The 22,708-nt window shown below is 42.7% G+C and overlaps 1 long non-coding RNA gene across 1 annotated transcript in view; it reads left to right on the top strand.

The window, feature by feature from the left end:
• Positions 1 to 2,516: 2,516 nt before the first annotated feature.
• Positions 2,517 to 22,708, top strand: part of LOC138985413 (uncharacterized) — a 32,466-nt gene continuing 12,274 nt past the window's right edge. Inside the window, exon 1 of the long non-coding RNA XR_011462465.1 lies at positions 2,517 to 2,886. This is a non-coding gene — a long non-coding RNA (uncharacterized lncRNA). The remainder of the gene's footprint in view (positions 2,887 to 22,708) is intronic.

Genomic DNA, 22,708 nt, shown 5'->3' with positions numbered 1-22,708 from the left:
GATTTCAGGATACGGCAGTGTTTCAGAGGGCGGGTGGTGGACCGGTGGAGGAGGACTGGCTCTCGGAAGGGAGGAAAGGGAGAAGCAATTAGGCAGAACAGGAACAAGCCCCTGGGACGGAACCAGAACTAACTGGGGTGGAAAGAGGGAAGATGATGTTGGAGGGTGCTTCAGGCCAGACTGTAGGCTGTCTTGAAAGCCAAACTGAGAAGGTTCTGTTGCAGCTTGTCCCTGCCTGTCTGTTTTTACTGCATCTTATAGAAAAGGGAATCCATTAAGGGTTTCTGAGCAGGGATGTGCCATGATCAGAGACCTGGAGTTGAAACACTTTCCTAGCCTAAGTATCAGATGGTGGCGGTGGAGAAGCCCTACATCCCCGCTGTCCTCAGTCGCTGTCACCCAGTCAGAGAAGTGAACATCTGCTTGTTCACGGCCTTGGGTCTGACAATCCTCCTTAGCCTGGTCCTTGAGCCCCCAGCTGCCTGCCCCGATTTGCCAGCTGCCTCTCCTTCCTTCCCTTCTCCACTGTTACCATTTCATCGTCGTTGCTATTTTGGGGACCATGACTTCAGGTCCTCCCAAGGGCATACTTTATCTCAAGATCCCAGTGGTTCTCACACACTGGCAGCAGAAATCACCTGGGGATGGTGGGGGTGGGGACAAGAGGGAGGGGTTACCAAGGGGTGATGAATATGTAGACTGTGGTGATGGCTTCACGTGGCGTGCATGTGTCAAAACTTGCCACACTGTACGTCTTAGGTCAATGCAGTTTCCTGTATATCAATTATAGTTCAGCTGATTTTTTTTTAAAAGATCATATATCATGACCAAGTGGGCTTTATCCCAGGGATGCAAGGATTCTTCAATATTTGCAAATCAATCAATGTGCTACACCACATAATAAATTGAAAGACAAAAACCATGTAATTATCTCAATAGATGCAGAGAAAGCCTTTGACAAAATTCTGCTGTTTTTTTAAAGAATCACCTGGAGGGCTGGAATTTTGCATTGCTAACACTCTTCGAGAAGCACTATGACTTTAGATAAACCAATTCCCTTCCTGAATCTGCATGATTTCCAGAATTTTCCATCAGACTCTCTTGAATTCTTATTCAGAACATGCTGAACTTGCCTAACCAATGGCTATTTATCTTTGGCCATTACAGCCTGGTTGCTGGTTTCCACCACTCTGAGAAAATTGGTCCTTCAAGGATTATAGACGATAATAATCATATGCCTGTTTTGTCCTAAATACATGTATGTTAACTCCTGAATCCTCAGAACAAGCCAATATGATAGATAATCATCAAGTCTAGGAAGTAAGACTGTAGCCCGACAGGCTCCTCTATCCATGGGATTCTCCAGGCAAAAATATTGGAGTGGGTTGCCATTCCCTTCTCCAGGGGATCTTCCTGACCCAGAGATCGAACCCGTGTCTCCTGCTTGGCAGACAGATTCTTTACTGCTGATCCACCTGGGAAGCCCTCAGAGCTCCTGATAAAAGGAGCCAAAACAAGGTCAATTCATAATTTTGCTGAAGAACAGGCAAAAGCAAGGTCACGGTGCCACCACAACGTACCAAGCACCCTGACCCTTGCTAGCCAAAATGAATGACTGCTTCTTCTTTACCAACTATAACTCTTATCTCCTGCTAGGGCCTCCTTCTCTGTGGATAAGAGTCCCTGAGACTGTCAGGCACAGAAGGGCCCCAAGTGGCTTTGATTGTACTGTTTCTTTCCCTAGAAGTTCAAACATTCCATGAAGTCTTTCCGAGAGCTCCCTTATTGGAACTGCAGCATCTCGGGGTTCCAGAGCCCAGAGAGAGGAATAAATAAAGGCAGGAAGAGTAGAGAAAGCACCCAGAAAGGAGGAGGTAAAGTAAATGTAGTAACACAAGAGGTGGCAGCTAGAATGATAGAAATTCATTGATTCTAAAGAGAACAGACTGAGCTCCGCAGCAACACACAGACTTGCCCACGGAGGGGATGGAAGACATTCTTTGTAAGAGAAGGGGTCTGATCCTAGGGTTGAGAGTTACATTTGTTGCTGAGGGGGATGAGGGCAGGAGCCTTAGGTGAGAGCTCACTGTTGCTATTTTTGGCGAATCAACATAAGCAGCCTGAGGCAGAGGCAGCTGCCTGGGGCCCTGCTCCAGTGGGCGCCCATCATGCAATAGCCTCTGGGTACATTGACAAATATTATTTTTAGATGTCATTTCTGGCTCTCAGAACTTTTGGCTATCAGAGTTCCTCCCCTCTCCACCCTTAAATTAGGTTTCTTCCCTGTGGAAAGTCAGAGATTCTGTGATGAAACCAGATCAACTCTGCTCGGAATTGCTATTAAATCTTCTTTTGAGAATCTTGTTTTTCTTTTTCCTGTTAGGGGTGGCCCCTTGGTAGAAGGACGTTTACACAGAATAAAGGAGAAAAAAAAATTGTTTGCTGAAGGCATCAGCTCTGAGAAATATTTAACAGTTTGCAAATAGGCAGGCAGCTCCCAGACCAAAAGAGTAGGGAGGAAGGCTGTTCTGCTCTTATGAAAAGGAGATGTATTAAAATGCAGTCATTAACTGGTGGAATGTTCTAGAATTGCTGACGACCTACTGGGAATTTGGGCTAAGTTTCTCGAGGCTATAACACAACTGTACATCCTCCTGGGAAGCCGGAAAGGAGAAGGACTTGGAGCAGCAGGGCGTGGATCTTAGCAGAGTGGAGCGGAGATGGGAGAGGAAATGTCTTGCCGTCATTGTTCTGATGGAAGATGGGGAAGGTTGCCCGTGGCTCAGCAGGTAGACGTCATTAACAGGGAGAGAAGTCCCCACCAGAGCTCGCCAACGGCCAAGTGTTACTCATTCACCCGGCAAGAGTTCTGACAGGAGAGTCCAGGTAAATTTTTTTAAATGCTCTAATCACCAGTGAGGGCTGTAGGTAGTTGATTAGAAGAATACTGAGTTGAGATTCACCGTGTAAAAAGATACAAATGGACTTATTTCCAAAACAGACAGCCACACAGGTAGAAAACAAATGTACGGTTACCAAAGGGGCAAGGCGTAGGAGAAAGGGATAAATTAGGATTTGGGGACTAAAAGATACACCGTATTATATGTAAAAGAGATAATCAACAAGGACCCACTGCATAGCACAGGGAACTACCCTTAGTATATTGGAATAACGTGTAAGGGAAAAGAATCTGGAAATCAATCTGTGTGCATGCTGAGTTGCTTTGGTCATATACAACTCTTTGTGACCTCATGGAGTGTAGCCTGCCAGGCTCTTCTGTTCACGGGATTCTCCAGGCAAGAATACTAGAGTGGGTTGCCATGCTCTCCTCCAGGGGATCCTCCCAATCCAGGGATAGAACCCATGTCTTTTATAATCTTCCTGCATTGGCAAGCAGGTTCTTTACCACTAGCTCCATCTGGGAAGCCTGAAAATGAATATATATACACACATACATAGACACATGGTGGCTCAGTGGGAAGGAATCTGCCTGCCAATGAAAAAAATGCAGGTTGGATCCCTGGGTCGGGAAGATCCCCTGGAGAAGGAAATGGCAACCCACTCCAGTATTTTTGCCTGGAAAATTCCATGGACAGAGAAGCCTGGTGGACTATAGTCCATGAAGTTGCAAAGAGTCAGACACAACTAAGCAACTGAGCACACACGTACACATACGTATATGTATGTACATACACGTGTGTGTGCCTGTGTGTGTGTGTATGACTGAATCACTGTGCTGTACACCTGACACTAGCATAGTATAAATCAGCTTCAATTTAAAGAAAAAAAAAGATGCACAGTGTATCTTGCTGTCACTGAACCATGGATTTTTAGGACCCGGAAGAGATCTTGGCACTGATAATAAGATTTCTTACTTTGATTATCTCAGGTCATGAAGAGACTTTTTAATATGAAAAGCATGTTAATATTTTATCTGGTTTATGAATTTCTAGAACTAATACATATAACCCAGAGTTACCATTTTAACTTTTATTCAGATGACTTGTGCCTGCCTGCCTTTGCCCTCTCTCTCCTCCCTCTCCTTCCTCTCTCTTTCTTCTGTATTCCAGGAATTGGGCACTCGCCAGGGGCTGCCCTTCCCCCAGACTATAGGCTAGCTAGCCCAGTCCACACGGGTCTTCAAGACTGCATGTCCCTGCATCTACCAAGGTCAAGTAAAAGTAAACCCTCCAAGGTCTTCGGTTTCTGTTGGCACCACCAGCTGCCACCTCCACCCACGTACTGCCACCCCAACCTGCAGCATCCTGGGGTTCAGCCCATGGAATCTCCCACCTCCCCAGCTGCCTCCGTCCCCACTGAAACTCCAAGCCTCAGGATCACCATCTGGCCAGGTTGTCCTGAATATGCCCTAATCTGACCTCACCCTCCACCCTTTCCATTCTCCCAAATCATTCCAAACCCCCTCTGAAATTCATAGTCCTCCATCAACGAAGTCCCAGGGTATTTTCAATCTCTTGCCTGCAGGATGGAGTTGCCATTAATTATGGTGGGGAAGATTGACGGAAAGCAGGTTTGAGGGAGAATATTAGGAGCTCTGTTTTTGATATGTTGGAGCTGCCAGCCATTTGATGGCTGCTTAGTTACATTGGACACATTCAACTCTGGAAGGGGGAGTGACTTGTCCTTATTAGAACCGACATCTATCTCAGATTTGGGTTTGCAATACATGCCTGCAGTATATCTGCAAGCATCCCTGAGAGCTTACAGAGTGATTCATTTACAGGCACAGAGTCCCAGATAGCATTGTCATGCACCAAAGAACCCTTTTATATGGCAAAAGATATACGACAGTGGGCATGTGACCATGGAATGCAGTGGGTCCTTGCATACATCTCATTACCTGGAAGCAGTAAGCTTGTTGGACTGGCTTACTAAACGCTCCAGAAAAACATGAACTTGGGGGTACGGTGTTTCAGAATGGGCTTTGTGTGTCGAATTACTGGCTGATATAAAGATAGCTTGATTTCATGGGTTCAGAAGCTAAGGGTAAAAAGTGGGACTGACTCTGACCACCACTCTTGGTACCCATCCACCCTACTTCCCTAAGCTCTAATGGGCTGAAAATCTCAGTAAAAGATGTCTTCAACCTGCACAAGAAACTTCCATGGAAACTGAAGCAAGTCTGTCAGCTGAGCAATTTGGTCTCTTCAAGGCAGATTAGCAGGCAAGGAAAGGACTTCCTGTGCTCTCAGGGTTTATTGAGATGTGACTGGCATATTGCATTGTATTGCTTTTAGGTGTACAACATAATAATTGGATATATGTATATGTTACAAAATGATCGCCACCGTTTAGTTAAACACATCCTTCACCACACAGTTACAACTTTTTTTCTTGTGATGAATGGGCTTCCCTGGGGGTCCAGTGGTGAAGACTCCACATTTCCACTGCAAGGTACACGGGTTTGATCCCTGGTGTAGGAACTAAGATCCTGCAAGCCTCCTGGTGCAGCCTTCCAAAAAACGTAACCGAAGAAAGATCTACTGTCTTAGCAATTTTAAAATATACAATGTAATATTGTTAATTATGGCATTCCATCCCCAGAACTCATTTGTCTTATAACTAAAAGTTTGTACATTTTGACCAACTTCACCCATTTCTCCCAACCCTTCTTGTCCTGCCTCTGGCAACCACCAATCTGTTCCCATGAGTTTGGTTTTTTAGATTCCGTATCTACGTGAGATCATACAGAGTTTGTCTTTAGCTATCATTTCATTCAGCGTAATGTCCTGAAGGTTCATCCACGTTGTCTCGTATGGCAGGATTTCCTACTTTTTATGGTTGCATAATATTCCATTATATGTGTACATCACATCTTCTTTATCCATCCATCCATCTAACCATGGAATTAGGTTGTTTCTACATCTTGGCTGTTTCTAATAATGCTGTAATGAACATGGAGGTGCAGATATCTCTTTGAGATAGTGATTGTGTTTCCTTTGGAAATATATTCCAAAGTAAATTGCTGGATCATACGATGGTTCAGTTGTTAATTTTTTGAGGGACCTCCGTACTACTTCCCTTAGTGGATATACCAATTCACATTCCCACTAACAACGAATGCACAAGGGCTTTTCCCTACATCTTTGCCAACCCTAGTTACCTCTTGTCTCTTTGGTGATGGCCTTTCCAACAGGTTTGAGGTGATATCTCTTTCAGTTTTCTCCATAGGATACAAAGATGTATTGTTGTGGTGTCTTCATCGGTGCTCAGCAGTCTGACTCTTTGCAATCCATGGACTGTAGCTCACCAGACTCCTCTGTCTATGAAATTTTCCAGGCAAGAATACTGAGTGGGTTGCCATTTCCTCCTCCTCTCGTTCAGTTTTGATTTGCATTTCCCTGATGATTAGTGATATTGAGCACTGCTTTTTTCATTTATCTGTTAGCCATTTGTATGTCTTCTTTAAAAAATGTTCATTTAGCTCCTCTGCCCATTTCAAACTTGGATCACTTGTTTTCTTTTTTGGCTATTAGGTTGTATGACTTCTTTACATAGTTTGAATATTAACCCCTCATCAGACACATGATTTGCAAGTATTTTCTCCCATTTGGTAGGTTGATTTTTTTTCACTTTGTTGATGGTTTCCTTTGCTTTGCAGAAACTTTTTAGGCTGATGAAATCCCACGTGTTTGTTTTTGCTTTTTTTTTTTCGCCTTTAATTTTGGTGTTCAAATCCAAAACATTAGTGCCAAGACTGACGTCAAACATCTCACCCCTTATAGCTTCTTCTAGGAGTTTTATGGTTTTAGATCTTAGTTCAAGTCTTTAATCCATTTTGAATTCATTTCTTGTGTAACAAGTAGAGGTCCACTTTCATTCTTTTGCATGTGGCCATCCAGTTTTCCTAACACCCTTCTATAGCTAGTTTTAGGTACATAGGGAAAATTCTGTATGGATTAAGAAGAGGTTAAAACTTCTCCCTCTTGACTAAAATTGAAATTGTATCTTCCACATCACTAGTCCCACCCCAGAAAAACTATTATTCTTAATCACTATGGTTAAATCATTTTTGACTTGAATTTGATGTAAATAAGGCACTGAATATTCATGCATTGGTTTATTGCTTTTATGCTGAAGTTTCGGTTTCATTTACATGATTTCTACTCTGAACGGGCAGCTTCTCCAAGACAGGAAATAAGATTGTGCAAGTCTCTTTGCTACACAATTAGGTGCTTACCATTTATATCCCCATTTTTTCGCTAAGGAAAGTGTTTTTTTTTTCCTTGCTTGAAAATAACACTCCACTCACTTATGACTATGGATAAATACATCACGCCTAGAAAAGAAATCTTTGAAAATTATACGTGTCCTTTCTTATTAAATCAGTTTCCAACTATCCTTTTGACAAATGTCCTAAAGTATTAACAGACTTAATTTTCCAGAGGTCAGAGTGGGGCAGAAAGAGGGTTGAGATGGAGAACATTCAGTTAATTCAGTTAACGACCACACAGATTTGAGTGGGAACATGGGGAGCATCCAGGGCAGTGATGACACAAAAGGGCCCCCAGCTCAGACATAATAAGTGCAACTTTTATTAGATCTCTAATGGATAGTTAGTAATCCAAGCAAGGGGATGTCGCTTCCTATGATCTGTCTTTTAGGGAGTACACTTCTTTTCTTTCTAACTAATCGCTCCCCTCCTAAGAATGAAAGCAGTGGTTCAGAGAGCAGTGTATCTTCTGACCGAATGAAATCAGTAAAAAATCAAGAACTCTCTCTTGGGCATGTCTCTTCAACGAAAACAACTCCTTCTGATCATGGACAATGGTTGTACAGTGTACGAACAGATTCTTCTCATCTGCCTGGCACTTTTTCTCATGTCTTTGAAATGCCACGCTGGGTTTCCAGGTGTGAGAAGTGAGAACAGCCCGGGGAATCTGTATCCAGGCAGTACTTCGGTCCATGAATGAGCACGTTTCTGAACTAAGGATGCCATGCAACGATGCAAATCAGAAATGTATTTTCCTTATTACACAGCACCCTATTTTGAAGTAATTAAAAGGCAACTATTAAAAGCACCACGTTGGGGTTTTTTTCCTAATTTAATAATACTACAGAGGTATTGCTTGGCAACTCTTTAGGGAGGCTTCCCAGGTGACTCAGTGATAAAGATTTTGCCTGCCAATGCAGGAGATGGGGGTTTGATCCCTGGGTCAGGAAGATCCCTTGGAGAAGGAAATGGCAACCCACTCTAGTATTCTTGCTTGGGAAATCCCATGAACAGAGGAGCCTGACAGTCCATGGGGTAGCAAAAAGAGTTAGACATGACTTAGTGACTCAACAAGAACAACAAACAAACAACTCTTTCTGTACAATAAATATTAGGTTAATTTCTTAATCCGTATGAGAATGTTCTATTGGGCTCTTTTATTTTTTTTGGCTTCAGCTGCTACTTATACTGTTACAATACATTTGAAAGCAACAAACATAAAGTGAATGAAAAATGGTGCCATGTTTTATTATTATAAATGTCAGGGGAAACAAAGGAATTAAGTTTCTCTGACTGCAAAATGGAGGAAAATCTTTAGAGGTGAGGAGCTCTGTAGCCTTGCTAGGATCCAGCCATAAAAGCAGTGGGGAGAAGATCTCTTACGTGGAGCTTGGGATCAGGAAAATACCAGAACATCCACTGCTGACATTTGTGTGGCTGGATGAAGCAGAAAGTAAGGTGTTCACAAGACTGAGAAATGAGCAGCATGGTCCTGTGATGATCTGGCCCATTGCAGACATTATCAGTTGAGCGACCCTGGGACCAGCTCAGAAAACTGTGCTTTGAGACCATGAGTAGTTAGGAAGACACTCCCCAGGAGATGGCTTATGTCCCATTATTGTATTAAAGGGACCTGCATTCGGCCTGCTCTTGCAATGACATCTAAGTAATCATTAAAGGAAACAGACTGATTTAATTTTTTTCCAATTTGGAAAACACAAATAATATGTAGAATAATTTGTCCTAATTGTATGCCTCATCCTTTTCAAGGATTAAATAAAATTTCAAAGAGCAAGAGTTCAGACCTCAGCACTAACTTTCTTCTGAGTCATCACAGGCTTGATCATGGTCAGCACCAGATCTTGCCCTTTCTGTTATTTAGACTTTTCTAAGAATGGTTCAGGAATACAGCATGTATTATTGGGAAATTGCATTGGTCTCAAACCTTCAGCTCTTTAAAAATTAGGTCTTAATCTCAAATTCTTTCAGCTGTCTTCGCTTACCCTAGTGAAATATGCTGGGCTTAAATTGTGTGAGTGAGTGTTCAGTCACTGCAGTCATGTCTGACTCTTGGCAATCCTGTGGACTGTAGCCCACCAGGTTCCTCTGTCCATAGGGATTCCAGGCAAGAATACTGGAATGGGTTTCCATGCCCTCTTCCAGGGATTAAATTGTATACATCCTTTTAATTATATGTCAAATTATTTGTTAATTATTTTATTAAAAGATGGGAAAAGTATTCTCAACAAGTAATCTGATGGAATGAAATATTTGTACAGCAATTAAGAAAGAACTCTTTGATTTTTGTTTTTAAAAGATGATATAAAATTTTAATTATATCTTGCTGCTGCTGCTGCTAAGTCACTTCAGTCGTGTCCGACTCTGTGCGACCCCATAGACGGCAGCCCACCAGGCTCCCCCGTCCCTGAGATTCTCCAGGCAAGAACACTGGAGTGGGTTGCCATTTCCTTCTTCAATGCATGAAAGTGAAAAGTGAAAGTGAAGTCGCTCAGTCGTGTCCAACTCTTAGTGACCCCATGGACTGCAGCCTACCAGGCTCCTCCATCCATGGGATTTTCCAGGCAAAAGTACTGGAGTGGGGTGCCATTGCCTTCTCCGAATTAAATCTTAGTCCCCTCTATATCTTGTCTGATTCCATTTCCTCCAATTAACTAAAATATTAGGAGTTTAAAGTTGCTTATAAACATTTTTAGGGGATCTTATGTTTCGAGGTTTGATTACTTGATGAAGAGCATTAAGTATTCATCATATTATTAAGATTAAAATTTATCCTGGAAAACAGCACTTTCCTATATTACTCCTATTTTAGGAAGTCTCACTCAGCTTCACCATCACATTCTTTATGCCTCAGGGATCCACCAACCATGAGCCATGGACCAAGTTGTTCCAAGGTTGTATAGCATGTAAGCTAAGTATAATTGTTATATTTTTAAATGGTTTTAAAAAATCAAAAAATAATATTTGTGATGCATGAAAATTACATAAATTCAAATGTTAGTGTTCACAAATAAAGTTTTATTGGTCCACATTCATTCTCATCCCTGTATATGCTGTCTATGCATGCAATCTCAGTAGCTAGGTCGTGTCTGACTCTTTGTGACCCCATGGACTATAACCTGCCAGGCTCCTCTGTCCATGGGGTTTCTTAGACAAGACTACTGGAGAGGGTTGCCATTTCCTTTTCCAGGGGATCTCCCCAACCCAGGGATCAAACCTGAGTCTCTGGCATTGGCAGGAGGATTCCTGACCACTGAGCCACCAGGAAAGCCCTGTATACTACCTATGGCTGCTCTCAAACTCTCAAAGATTGCAAAGTTGAATCATTGCAACCGAGACCATATGGCCCACAAAGTCTAAGCAATTTATCCTCGGACCTTTTCCTTGATGATTAACTTTATTTATTCTGATTCTGTGGTTTTGTATTTCTTCTACTGTAACCCAGAGAAAATAAAGCTAAATTGAATCTTGGGGGAAAAAATCAACATAGGCCAACAGAATGCCGAGTAATTGAAAGCAATTGACAGTGAAGAGGTGGGACAGGAAGTCTGTGGAGAGCTAGGTGAGAGCAAGTATTCGTGTTTTACTCTATCTTTTTAAATCTTTTAAAGGAAGACTGTGTTTGGCATTTCTTATATAATTTTCACAAGGTCTAACAAATTTTTACCCAAAAAGTGCCCCCGTCCTCATCATAACCATTTTAGAAATTGAGTTTGAAGATGTGTGTACTTGTACCTATGTGTTACAGGTACACAAACAGCTGTCACAAACAAATGCCATGAGTGCATTCAGTTCAGTTCACTTCAGTTGCTCAGTCATGTCTGACTCTCTGCGACCCCTGGACTGCAGCATGCCAGGCTTCCCTGTCTAACACCAACTCCTGGAGCTTGCTCAAACCCATGTGTTCACTAGAGGCAAGGAAAAACCAAAAGAGCCTAGGAATCAAGACAAAGGCGTGGAGAGGAGTGAAATCACAGGTGATAGATTCAAACACAGCTGATCCCAGGAGAAGATGGGGGGTGAAGCTGCAGCTTTAGAGATTAGAATTAACTGCAGGGAGGAGCTTCTTTATGGGTGAGCTACTAAGAGCAGGAGGAAAATTTAGTCACAGATGATTCGGGAAAACTGGGAGTCTTTTCCTTTGGATATTTTACAAATGGAATTTAAAAGCGCTTATTTCTTACTGTGTGTTACAGGTACACAAACAGCTGTCACAAACAAATGGCATGAGTGCATTCAGTTCAGTTCACTTCAGTTCAGTTCAGTTGCTCAGTCATGTCTGACTCTCTGCGACCCCTGGACTGCAGCATGCCAGGCTTCCCTGTCTAACACCAACTCCTGGAGCTTGCTCAAACTCATGTGTTCACTAGAGGCAAGGAAAAACCAAAAGAGCCTAGGAATCAAGACAAAGGCGTGGAGAGGAGTGAACATCACAGGTAATAGATTGCTTAGTTGCTCAGTCATGTCTGACTCTTTGTGATTCCATGGACTGTAGCCTGCCAAGATTCTCTGTCCGTGAGATTCTCCAGGTAAGAATACTGGAGTGGGCTGCCATTCCCTTCTCTAGGGGATCTTCCCCACCCAGGGATCAAACTTGGGTCTCCTGCATTGGCAGGCAGATTCTTTACCCACTGAGTCACCAAGGAAGCCCTATTTCTGACTGGTTAGGTATAGTTCAGCTATGGGTTGAATTAGACAATAGCTTCTTGTTTGGTTAATAGAGAAAAAAAGCTAATAGCAACTTGGAGTATCACAGTCACTATGCATTCATTTTTAAATAAAATAAAGGTCAGAGATGGATTTATATGCTCAAATTACCTAACTGAATCCTGGAGGATGAACTCAAATCTAATTTTAATATCTCTTATGAATATCTTCATTATAAATAATCTCAATTATTCACCTATAGTTCAAGTTCAGACCTTCAAATCTTTTACATGTCTAAACTTATATTTCCTATTTCTCTATAATGAACGATATCTGTGTAATTAAATATATATAAATATTTAAATATATTATATGATATATTTATTAAATATATATTTATACATGATGTGAATATATAGTATAATATATACTACAAAGAGAAAGGCAAACTCCTGGACAATTTGCTACACTAAGATCTCACTATTTTGGACTTGGAAGAAAAACCTAAAACATTTCATTTTAAATGAATTTAAAACTAAGACAAATATGTTGCATAACATAAACGAGGATTTTAAAAAGTTGTTTTCAATGAACACATAAGAATTATCTGCCTGCTATTAATTTGTACTAGCAGTAAAAGGAGACAGACTTCTGTGGAAAGTCACCACTGTCTGCACTTAATCCCAGTTTTGAAACAGACAATGATTTCCTGTGGTCTGGCTTCCTTGTCTCCTTTCTCCCTGTGAAGTGACAATCTTCATTTCTGATTCTGAATGAAAAGGGACAGAGACAAAGAAAGAGAAGAGGAGCAAGCCCCGAGTGCAAGCTCTGTAAAGGAGAAGAGCAAACTAAATGCCAGCAATTAAAGATACAGGCCCATCTTCACACACCATAAATTATTTGCCATAGCTGATTTGCTTTAAAATCCATCCCTCAAGGAGTATATTTATCACTCCCTAATGCTTACATCCTAGTCAACAAAAGCTCCAGTAAACTTAAGTGAATCCGAATATCATCTTGAAATCCTGCTTATTAAGTCATATTAGTAATTACTGAAAATCATGGAGACATTTCAACCTTCACTTTTTGAACTGTGATGATTAAATGTGATATTAACCTTCCCATTTAATTTGCTTTCATTGATTTTCAACTGTTAACTCCATAGCCATAGCAATATTTAAGTAAATATTGTTTAATATGAAACAGTTATGTAAATGGTAGACTTACAACTAGTTAATAACACATACCTTTCATACTCTGATGTTTTCTGCCTTTTTGAATTTTTATCTACTTTGTTTCACTTTTTCTATTTCATATTCAGGACTCCCATTTCATTTAGTCTATGTTTCCCAATTTCTCCAGCTCTTCTTTTTTTTAATGTTCTTTCTCAAGCCTTTATCAAGTATAGTAGAAAAGCTTTTGTGTGAGTGTATATATATATATTTATATATATATATAAAATGTATATAGTTTAGAAAACTTATGAATTTTGCCTAACTAAAAATTTTATGCCATTTTGATTCCACTTGTTTGACTTAGCATGAATAGAATGCTAGCTTTCTAATTTTTAAAAAAACAGATATGCAACAAGCAACAAGGGTTTACTGTGTAGAACAAGGAAATATAGTCAATATCTTGTAATAACCTATAATGGAAAATAATCTGAAAAATAATATGTGTGTATAGGTGTAATTGAATTACCTTGTGCACCTGAAACATTGTAAGTCAACTATATATCAATAAAATATATATATATATATTAAGAAAAATAAATAAAAACTAATGAGCATCTATTACAGTAAGGGAGAAACTCCATGTTCAGTTCAGTTCAGTTCAGTCGCTCAGTCGTGTCCGACTCTTTGCAACCCCATGAATCGCAGCACGCCAGGCCTCCCTGTCCATCACCAGCTTCTGGAGTTCATCCAGACTCACGTCCATCGAGCCAGTGATGCCATCCAGCCATCTCATCCTCTGTCATCCCCTTCTCCTCTTGCCCCCAATCTCTCCCAGCATCAGAGTCTTTTCCAGTGAGTCAACTCTTCGCAGGAGGTGGCCAAAGTACTGGAGTTTCAGCTTTAGCATCATTCCTTCCAAAGAAATCCCAGGGCTAATCTCCTTCAGAATGGACTGGTTGGATCTCCTTGCAGTCCAAGGGACTCTCAAGAGTCTTCTCCAACACCACAGTTCAAAAGCATCAATTCTTCAGCACTCAGCCTTCTTCACAGTCCAACTCTCACATCCATACATGACCACAGGAAAATCCATAGCCTTGACTAGACGAACCTTTGTTGGCAAAGTAATGTCTCTGCTTTTGAATATGCTATCTAGGTTGGTCATAACTTTCCTTCCAAGGAGTAAGCGTCTTTTAATTTCATGGCTACAGTCACCATCTGCAGTGATTTTGGAGCCCAAAAAAATAAAGTGTAATACTGTTTCCACTGTTTCCCCATCTATTTCCCATGAAGTGATGGGACCAGATGCCATGATCTTCGTTTTCTGAATGTTGAGCTTTAAGCCAACTTTTTCACTCTCCTCTTTCACTTTCATCAAGAGGCTTTTGAGTTCCTCTTCACTTTCTGCCATAAGGGTGGTGTCATCTGCATATCTGAGGTTATTGATATTTCTCCTGGCAATCTTGATTCCAGCTTGTGTTTCTTCCAGTCCAGCGTTTCTCATGATGTACTCTGCATAGAAGTTAAATAAGCAGGGTGATAATATACAGCCTTGACGTACTCCTTTTCCTATTTCGTTACTAAAAGAACAATTGATTCAGAACCTGTGTCTTTCGGGGAGAGATTCACCCCAAAATCCTGTCTGCAGGGAGATCTGGAAAGGTCTCTGACCAGCCACCTCCCCGAAATTGGAAGGTCTGGGAAGCTCTAGGCCAGAGTGAGCCCCTACCTCTTCTCAGTGTCTGTCGGGGGAAGCCGGGGTCCCGCCTGCATTTCCTGAAGCTTCCAGGAACCAGGAAGAGGAAAGAACTGGTTGGGTTCTGCTTCTCTCCCATCCCCTTCCCTCTCTTCCCCTCCCTTCTCTTCTTCTTCCTCCTCCTTCATATGGAAATGAATATAATTTTTAAAAATTCCATTAGAAAAGTATTGTCAGAAAAAAAAAAAGTATGTGTGCATCCATTCACTCATTCACCCATTCATTCATTCCTCTGTACTGGTTGCCCCTCACGGGGACGCTGGCTTATGCACCCCCATCCACGTGCACAGAATACCTCTGCAGTGAAGTAATTTCCTACAGAGTACTAGGTGATCTATATATTTTCTTTCCTCAATACACCCCCCAACCAAGATAGGCACATGGTTTGCTTCCTACTTTATGCAGATTCTGCTCTGTGACCTTTCCTGGGAGACCTGCTTCTCTCTGCTCTTCATCAACCCCAATCTAGTTCTTTTCTCTCTCCCCGACTTAGCCTCTGGTACCTTATTTGTTTATCATTTGCAACTCCTGACTAATATTTAAATTCCTTAAGAGCAGGAACTTGATTTTGTTTGCTGTTGTGTTCCAGGAGCCTCGAATAGTGCCTGGCATGTGGTGGGTGCTGAGTATGTATTTGCAGAATGAATGAATGACTCCCTAGCCATCCTTCTCCTTGGCTTTCTGCATCTACTTACTCACCAATGTCTGCAAATTCTTCATGGAGCCTTTCCTTTCCTTTCCCTGGTCATCATTAAAACCCAGTGCACCTTCTGCCTGGAGACAGGCCTCTCTTAATTTCCCCTCGTTTTGCTCTCAGATGCACACTGAACACTGACGTGAGCTGATGTCACACCTCTCTGCCTCTCTCTATCTGTCTTTCTCTCTTCAGTCAAGTAATTGAAAAGCCAAGTGGGAAGTTCCTGTATAACACAGGAAGCTCAATCCGAAGCTCTGTGATGACCTAGAGGGGTGGGACTGAGGGGTGGTGGGAGGGAGGCTCAAGAGGGCGGGGATACATATATACTTACAGCTGATTCAGGTTGTTGTACAGTAGAAACCAACACAACATTGTAAAGCAATTATCCTCCAATTAAAATAAATTTTAAAAAGATTAAAATAACCTAGTATTCTAAAAAAAAAAAAACCAGAAAAGTTGTTCTCTATTGCCTTTAATATAAGTATAAAATCCTTAGCTTGACTTTCAATGACTTTCAAATCATAGCGTTAAAATATTCAAATTTTATTTCTAATTGTTCTCCTAATTGCACCTCTCTTTCCATGGTCTTGGACTAGTCCAGGTCCAAACTTATTTCCAGTTCCTTCCTAACATTCTTGCTCCAGCTTCTTCAAATGGGGCACAAATTGCAAGGCTTGGCTCAGGGCCCACCTTCTTCTATTAATCCTACAGCCCAGTGACACCCCTTCTGAATTAGGAGCCCTTACTATCTTGGGATCACTCACTTCTCTCCTCATCCCATGATATAGCCTCAGGAAATTCTTCTGTGTTAAACAAATTTTTTGCTTAACACTCCATTGACAGTTATCTTTTAAATTTGTTTGTGTTCCTGCCAAATGTGATAAATTAGGTTATTGTTAATTAAAACATTCAATATGAATATTAGTCAGTATAGACTAGGTTACACTGCAGCGATGAAGTGAGCCTCAGATCTCAGTGGCTTGATGGAGCAGGCACTTTCTGGTCCATGCTCCTCACCCAGTTCAGGTCTCTGGGGAGCTTGCCCCTCGTCATCCCCCAAAGAGCTGGCTAAGAGACGCTGCACACTTCACAGGTGAGCTTCCTGGTCATCGTAGTGGGGAGCTGAGAGCGTGGGGGACTCACTCCAGGGCCTAAGTTCCTCAGATGTGACGTTCATCACCCTCACTCATAGCCTTTTGCCCAGAGAAACTCCCATGGCCTTACCTAACTGCAAAATTTGGGATAACACATAGATATTGAAGTGAAAAATTTGTATCGTGAATAACTCACAGACAGTCACACAAATTGGTTGACCTCACCTAGGATGGATCAGACAGTAGGTAAGTTTCAAGATAGTAGCTGTTTCATACCACTGAGAGATGTCACATCATCTATTTACAGAATTGAGAATAAGTATCTTATTACTGTGATTTCATTTAAGGTGACAGCTCAATTCAACACCAAGCCATAACAAGCTTATTTTATGCCTTGGAGTTAAGAATCAACAGTTGTTGATTCTTGTGGATGCCAAACCAGTATTTTAAAAACTTATTTGCAAAGTCTTAAAAGGATTTTCACATATCCCAAGATGACAATGGAAATCACCTCTTTTTAAAATATGTGGTCAACGCCTGGTTAGAAAAACATGTCACTTTCCTAGCCTCTCTGACTAGCAATTGGGCAAGGAATTCTGACTCTTTGTATGTCATTTAGTCTCTGCAGAAGGATGTTCAGGTCAGAGGTGCTCTTCTCACCTTCCCCGCTGAAGCGACAAGATCTATAATCAGTTAATGAAATGTTTTCATGAATCATGACACGGGTATTTCACTGAAATGTAACTGAAGTAGCACAGCCTATTTTGGTTTGAAAAGATAAAGCTGTGTGCAAACTTATTATGCCGTAAAGAACAGCGCCATGTTCATTACGTTCAACTCACGCTTGGGAGACTTGCATTTGGATAAGCTGAAATCAGGGTAAAGGCTGGGTTACTTTTTGTGGGACAGATGGTGTCTTCTGGGAGGCACTGCTGAAGTCCTAATAGCTATTCTGTATTCTGCATCAAAAAATATTCTGTTTTTTAAAGTTGGATTTTCTAATTGTGACTTTCAGAAGAATTTCTCATTATGTGAAATAAGAGTTTTGAAAGGATCTTCGTAATCTGCCTGTGTGGCAGATACCTGTAGCATCGGCACGCGTTTTTTCCACTCGTTTTTTCCTCCCTCTCTTCTCTTTTCCTTCTCTCTCTTTTTTCTTTTGCCTTGGATACAGAATTTTGACTTAAGGATTTATTAAACCTTACTGTTCATGGACATGATCATTGGCCCATGAATGAGTGAGTTTGGCTGTTTTTCTACTTCGTCTCTTGTATCAGCATCCTTCCTGTCATACTATTGCAAGCAAATATTTATTTATTTATTTGGCTGCTCCAGGTCTTAGTTGCAATGTGCAGGATGTTTAGTCACAACATTGGGGATCTGGTTCCCTGACCAGGGATCAAACCTGGACCCCTTGAGTTGGGAGCACAGAGTCTTAGCCACTGGACTGCCAGGGAAGTCCCTACAGGCAAATATTTGAATGTAGCATGCCTCTTTGCATTTGCATGCCTTCTTGCAAAACACGTATTATTTTTCATAGGTGTCCTTAGCTAATGTAAATAGTATTTTAAATCTCATTCTACCTTATATTTTAGGCCCATGTAGGTTGATATGTGAACTTCCATGGAGTCTAATTGTTGCACGGTAGACCACACCATGCATCTACCACAGGTCACTTTCCCAGTGAAGGAACCAGGTCACCTCCAGCCTCCTGCCACCATAAACAATGTTTCACTGAACACCCTCAGATATGCCCCTGATAGGTTTGCATCTTAATTTTGGAGGGGGCTTCCCTGGTGGTTCAGTGGTAAAAAAAAAAAAAAAAAAATCCACCTGCCAATGAATACAGGAGACTTGCAGGAGACAGGGGTTCGAGTCCTGGGTCAGGAAGATCTCCCGGGGAAGGCAGTGGATACCCACTCCAGTATTCTTGTCTGGAGAATCCCGTAGACAGAGGAGCCTGGCGGGCTACAGTCCATGGGGTCACAAAGAGTTGGACACAGTTTAGGAAGTGAACAGCAACAAGAGAAAAGGAGGGCTTCACCTCGTGCAGTCACTCTCTGAAGGGGCGCCCAGCCCTGCATTGTGAATATGGATGCTGAGGGAGCCGTCACCTCAGTAGCATTCGATGCTGCCTCCCGGCCTCACTGGGCTTGACGAGGGGTCAATACTGAATTCACGCTGGACCAGTGACTTCAATCCCAGGGTGTCAGGACTCTATGAAGAATAGATTGATTTGGAAGAAGAAGGAATCTCAGGGCAGTTAAGTCAGAGTGATGAGACAGAAGCCCTGCTCTCTGGAGAGAACCCTCTGGTTGTTGAAGATCCAGAGGAAGCTGAGGAGTGATGGATGGGAGGGCTCCTGGGGCTCCATGCATTCCTGGCTCCAGGGCTTCAGAGGGGCCGCCCCCGCCTCGACACCCCCTGAGCCCCAGCGGTTGGTGCTGAGCCGTGGGGCAAGCAATGATCCAGTTCTGGCAAAACATCATCCTCTCTCACATTAAATTAATGAGGTTAATTTGAATGTTATTGTTTTTGTAGTTCTGCTGGTAATTAATTGGTAAATTTGTTTTGGTTTTATAACTGTAAACAAGTCACAATCATAAGGAGTTTATACCTAATTTTATGTTTCTTTATATTCAACTAGAAATGTGGTAAAAAGAGGAAGTGTTAGTTGCTCAGTCGTGTCCAGCTCTTTGCAACACTATGGACTGTAGCCCGCCAAGCTCCTCTGTCCATGGATTTTCCAGGCAAGAATACTAGAGTGGGTTGCCATTTCCTTCTCTAGGCGATCTTCCCAACTCAAGGATCAAACCTCAGTCTCCTGCATCTCCTGCATTTGCAGGCAAATTCTTTACCACTGAGTCTGTTGGGAAGGTCACAGGAGAACCTTGGGCTGAGGCAGGGGAAGGGCAGGCTGAGCTGCAGGAAAGAGGCTGTCACAAACCAGTGCACGAAACCCCACTGGGAGGACAGTCCTGCCCCTTGTGCCTGGATGCACAGTCTCCCAGGCCTCTGGCCCTGGGCTGGAGACACAGTCCCAGTGTGCGGCGGGAGTGCTAGTGTGGCCCAGGAACCTGGAACCAGTCCTCCAACCCATCTCTTGCTGCCAGTGGGGATATGTCTGGGTCTCTTCTCTGAACCCCCGCCTTCTGGTTCAGACTTGGGCTTGTGTGAGCCTGAATGGCTGCCTCACTCACCTCCCCACACCCCAGGGCAAGGACAGCCTGGAACACAGACCTCTGGTTCTCTCAGGATCTGATGTTGGAGGTGAGCCGTGCTCCCCACAGGGCTGGTTCTATAAGCAATTCTCCAAACACAAGAAGGAGGTTCAGACACCAAGCAGGGGGAGAAACGACAAATGCACACTCTCCATGCCTTTTATATCTTTATCCAAGTGATTGTCAAAAATGCAGACTAGGACCTGGGATAAGGGCGGCGAGACTTGGCAAGAGGCTGTCAGCATGCTACTCGGTCCATATTGACGACCAGCAGGGTGATTCCATGGCGCGGAACCAGGCAGCCTGTGAGGTTCGGCTCCGTGCTCTGCCACATCCGCAAATCATGTTTTCTCGTAAATCCACATCCACGAGGCGAGGGGAGGGAGGAGCTGGGTGGAGAGCAGGTTAGCTCTTGTTTCCGTTGTGCTCTTTCATCTGGCTGGACGAATTTCCAGAACCATGTAAATCCAAGGCTTTTTTCATGACCACAATCACATCTGCCTTTGTACCTGACTCCCCGGGGAGCAGAAACAGACGCGGAGCTCCTGCAGTTCACACTTCACTGCTCTCCGGCTCAAGGTCTTTGTTAAGACTCCGTTTGATCATTTTGCTTTTGATCTGTCCGTTTGCTTGGAAGGAGCCCTCCCAGTCTGCCCAGGGCCTTGGACCACAAACCCTCCGAGAAGACCCTCTTAGGACCCCCTAGCTCTTGTTTACCTTGGCCCATCATTCCATCACGCCTCGCTCTATTACAAACCTGCCGGACTTGACACAGCACTAACGCAGGGAAAGCCCAGGCCTGTTTGTCCACACACTTGTCTTTAAACGGCTGGTGTAGGCCAAGGACAGGAGGTGGGAGGCTGAGGAGTGGACCGGATATCACATCAGCAAGCCCAGGAAGCCAGTAGCTGGTCAGTGAGAACCAAGTTATGCTTCCTTTTGGACCAGATCAAAAGAACAGGGAAGCCCAAGGAATGCAGGAGAGAATGATAAAGTAATAGATGTCAAGAAAGCCCACATATTAATCAAATAAATATCAATTACTTGTGATGTATTTTCTAAACCAGGGAGATACACATCTATATCTATATCTATATCTATCTATCTATCTATCTATATATATATATATGCTATACACATATTATAGGGCTTTCCAGGTGGTACTAGTGGTAAAGAACCCACCTGCCAATGCCAGAGACACAGGTTCAATCCTTGGATCAGGAAAATCCCCTGGAGGAAGACAAAGCAACCCACTCTAGTATTCTTGCCTGGAGAATCCTGTGTTCAGAGGAGCCTAGCAGGCTACTGTCTATGGAGTCACAGAGTTGGACATGACTGAGCAACTTAGCACCCATGCATGCATACATATTATATGTATATTGTGCGTGTGTGCATGCTAAGTTGCTTCAGTCATGTCCGACCCCTTGGGACCCATGAACCATAGCCCACCAGGCTCCTCTGTTCATGGGATTCTCCAGGCGAGAACACTGGAGTGGATTGCCATGCCCTTCTTCAGGGTCTCTTCCCAAACTAGGGATGGAACCCATGTCTCTTATGCCTCCTGCATTGGCTGGTAGATTCTTTATCACTAGTGCCGCCTGGGAAGCCCCATACGTGTGTGTGTGTGTGTGTAGCTTGTGTGTATATATATATATATTCTTTCCCAGATTTTTTCCCTTATAGATTATTACAATATACTGAGTATAGTTCCCTGTGCTATACAATAGGTTTTTGTTGGCTATCTATTTTATACATAGTATATGTATGTTACTAGGGCATCTTCTAAACTGAAGTGACTGCAAACCATAGAACATGCACAGCCAGTTGCTAGTACTTTTTTCTTTTTTTAGCCATACAACCCAGCGTGCAGGATTTTAGTTCCCTGATCAGGGATTGAACCCTGACCACAACTGTGAAAGATCAGAGTCCTAACTCCTGGACTGCCAGGGAACTCCCAGTTGTTAGCATTTAATTACTTGTGAATGTTAGAATGTTGGTCCCAAATATGATATCTTAATTACTCTGTATAAAACTGTATCAGGATAAGGCATTTCAGTGTGGACGGAGCCTTCAGTGGAAAATGCCTGGCCTTTTAAGCTGGATACAAAGGCAGCTCAGTGGCTGTTTGTTACACTCATCATCAAATCCTAAGGTACTTTGATAAGAAAGCCTTTTATCCATCCTCGTTTAATAGAATGGGAAGCAGAGCGATAGGAGAGCTGAGCTTCTCAGGGTCACAGCAATCTGGTGTCAGAATACTCAGATAATTAGAGTGATGTTTATTAAATACTCTCTCGGCAAATTAATCATGTGTACGTGAAAACAAATTTGTCCTCTCTTCAGAGAGAACTAAAATGAAAGACATTAGCTGATAGGGTGTCAGGCCTGAATTCTCTCTCACAGATGTTAGGAAAGCCATCTGTCCTGGTCCTCATGTCCCGTTCTTCCAGCTCTGTGGTCCCTCTCGTCCTCTCTAGCTGCTAGAGACGGAGCTTGGAAGGGTCTCGTGGTGAGGGTTGGTGACATCTGGGTGCCCTTCTCGGGGTCTTCTCTCAGTCCTGCCACTAACTTGCAGCCAGGTCCTCTCTCTTCTGCAGGGGACTTACAGGGTCCTGTCTAGGCAGACTCAGCTTGGGGTCCCACCCATTGTTGCGTGCCTGTGGAGCCTGGAAATTTACCCCCCGAGTTTCCTCCATTGTGTATTGAGGACGGAAACAGTACCTACCCCAAAGTTTGTTGATAAAAGAGTCCATCAGGACGCTGGTCAGAGTACCTGGTACATAGTAAATTTCCAATAAAGACCATTTATTATTATTTCAATAATCGTCCCTGTTGTGCCTTTTACTTGCAAGAATGATTGAGACGATGT

Source organism: Bos mutus, chromosome 24 (assembly GCF_027580195.1).
Source record: "Bos mutus isolate GX-2022 chromosome 24, NWIPB_WYAK_1.1, whole genome shotgun sequence".
NCBI classification, from domain to species: Eukaryota; Metazoa; Chordata; class Mammalia; order Artiodactyla; family Bovidae; genus Bos; species Bos mutus.
This window is presented reverse-complemented; position numbering and strand designations above follow the sequence as displayed.